Raw genomic sequence first — 3094 nt, 5'->3', positions numbered from 1 at the left:
GTGGGGTCCAATGTGAGAATAAGGTCATTTACAAACCATAGACAGCATGCACGCATTGCCATGATAAAGCATCAAGTGGCCACTTTGAATAATACTATATCCATTATAACTGTCACTTTGGGAGACCAATGACAATGAGGGAGAATGTTTCACCACTCTTTACTTTTACTTCTTTGTCTCTACTATTCTTTTGCATCTGTCTACACCACGCTCAAACCTCTTCCAACCCAAATAAAACCCAGCTTTGATTCTGCAGGCCCATCTAGTTACTTCTTTCCTGTGCCTTCCCTTCTTAGACAAACCTCTTGAAAGAACCATCTGCATTCGCTGACTCCACTTCCCCACTGTCTGTCCTTCAATCCTTGTGCCTCTTCTATCTGGATTTTCTCCCATTACACAAACAACATACAAATTAAATACTTTCTTAAATACCTTAAGAATTCCAGTACTTGAAAACATTTAGATTATTTTTCATATTTGGCCATTTAAAATAATACTTCTATAAAAATGCTTGTAGATTCCCTGTGCATTTGTTGGGGGTATTTTTCTGAGATAAATTTCTGGAAATTGGAGTTGATGGGTCAAAAAAACAAAAATTGTAATAGATACCACCAACGTGTCTTTACAAGGCCTGAACCAATTTACATCCCTCTAATACATTTCTTTTTAGCAATTGGTATCAAACTAGTCTCTTCTTTTGGAAACTCCCTGTTCCACTGATTCTCAAATTCTAGTGTAGATGAGAATAATTTGGGGAGCTGGCTTAAGTGCAGATTACTGGATCCCACCCAAAACTATAACTTTTGACAAGCTTGTTGGATGGCTTTGACGTACTAGACAAGACTTTAAAGAAGCTGTCCTTGCCCCTTGGCCTTCCTCCTGTCTCCCCATCTGTTCCTCCTTGCTCACGGAGCTTTTCTTCTGCTCAGCCCTTAAACAGTGATGATCCTGTGGCTTAATTCTTCTCACTCCATATAATATCTTCCAGTGATAGAGCCCACTCACCTGGTTTAAACTACCACTGATATGCTGATGAATCCAAAAAGGATACCTCCAACTCCAACCTCTCCCAAGAGCATCACACCCACATGTTTAATTTGTCTAGAGGCTATGTCCACATGGATATTCCACAAATTCAAAATGACCAAAGCCTAATGGCTCATAAATCTACTCCTCTGTGTTCTCTAACTCAGTTGGTGGTGACCATATTAGAAACATGCTTATCTGCTGCTTTTCATTCATTCCCCAGCTAATACCCACTCCTGCTGATTATACCACCTACTTATTTCTCTGATTCTTTTGCTACCCCCATACCAATAATGACTGCCCTCATCATACCCCTCACCTAGATTCTTACAATAGTGTTGTAACTGGTCTCGAGGTCTCCCTCCTTCCATCTTTCTCCTATTGATTTTTTTCTTTCTTTTTAATTGAAACATAATTGATTACACATATTTGTTTATACATATCTGTGGGGCACAGTGTTGACTATCAACACCTATGTGCATTACCTTATCCTCAAATCAGGATAACTACCACATTTATCATTACACGATGTAATCATTTTTTATGGCCCTTCACCAATTTCTTGCTATTCTCGCCTTTCCCACCTCTGATGGCTCAGCCTCTATCGATCTATTCCCCTCACAGCCAGAGCTCTGAGATATCACGAGGCAAATATGACCAAGTTACTGCAAGTTACTTCTTCTCTAAAACCTCTCCATGGCTCCATTGCCACTATTAGCAAAGCACCCACGGGCTTCTCTGATGCCTCCTCCGTCACCAGCTTTCCCCTCCCAGCTCTCTTCATCTCGCACTGAGGCAAATATGACCAAGTTACTGCAAGTTACTTCTTCTCTAAAACCTCTCCATGGCTCCATTGCCACTATTAGCAAAGCACCCATGGGCTTCTCTGATGCCTCCTCCGTCACCAGCTTTCCCCTCCCAGCTCTCTTCATCTCGCACTTCACTCCATCATGATACCAAACTGCTTCTATTTCCCTGACACAATATGCTATTTCATGACTCCATGTTTCTGCTATTTTCCTTGCTGGGAAAGTCAGTCCCCTTTTTAATTTTAACTTGCCAAATTAATTTTCATTCATGGCTTAAGACTTAGTTTAGGTATAAACCCTGCTAGGAAACAGTCTCTGAATTCCAGTTTGGGTGAAATGTGCAGCATGTATATTCCATGATCACACATTCATACTTGCATCTCTGCTTCCACCACCAAATGCTAACAGAGTGACTACACTGCATGGACACTATAATAAGCCCTGGGGAAACAGTGGAGACTAGGATGGAATGGTCCTCACTCTCACTTAAACATCACAGGACTTACTGTATTACAGTAAAATGTAGTTTTATATCTGTCTCCTCAAATAGGCTGTAAGCTCCTTGAAGTTAATGACAATTTCGTATTAGTCATCTTTGAATTCTCATTCTCAATATTTTGGACAAAAGTATACAGTATTCACCCAAATGAGATGAATATCTGAAAATTATCTGAAAATTTTATTGGCATTTGAGGTGAATCTTGAAGTCGGTTTTTAAAAAAATATTATTTTAGTCTGAGGTTGGCAAAAATTATTTTCAATAAAATTGCCTTATAAATGAGTGTTCTGATCACTTCTGGGAAAGCCAGAAACATCCTAACCCAAATCCCTTCAGGGTCTTGGGAGAAAGAACTATTGCAACTATAAAAGTCTATCTTTGAAAGAGATGTTTTACCTGTTTCTTGACCATGTAATTCAACAGATACTTGGACTTAAAATTTTCCTGTATTTAATTAAAATTCACTAGAGGAGATCTGTAGTCTTTATCTGCTTTAGTACTTTGTAAAATATGGGAGCTTATCAGAGATATCCATGAATGTGATGGAGGGAAGCGAAAGGCCAAGAATGAGCTGTATTTGGGTGTCGGCACCTTCCAAGGACAATGGAAAGTCTTGACACTTTCGCACAGATTCATTTAGAGGCGTGGGGAGGGTTTGTAAAGTCAGCACATAGGGTTATCAGAAATACCAGATGCTTCCTTACTATCAGAGTGTTCAGTGGGTGTGAAAGAATATTTTGCTGAATTAGACGTCTGTAGC

This window comes from Galeopterus variegatus, unplaced genomic scaffold (assembly GCF_000696425.1).
Source record: "Galeopterus variegatus unplaced genomic scaffold, G_variegatus-3.0.2 Scaffold3001, whole genome shotgun sequence".
In the NCBI taxonomy this organism is placed as follows: domain Eukaryota; kingdom Metazoa; phylum Chordata; class Mammalia; order Dermoptera; family Cynocephalidae; genus Galeopterus; species Galeopterus variegatus.
The sequence above is the reverse complement of the archived record's forward strand: the minus strand, read 5'-3'. Positions refer to the sequence as shown.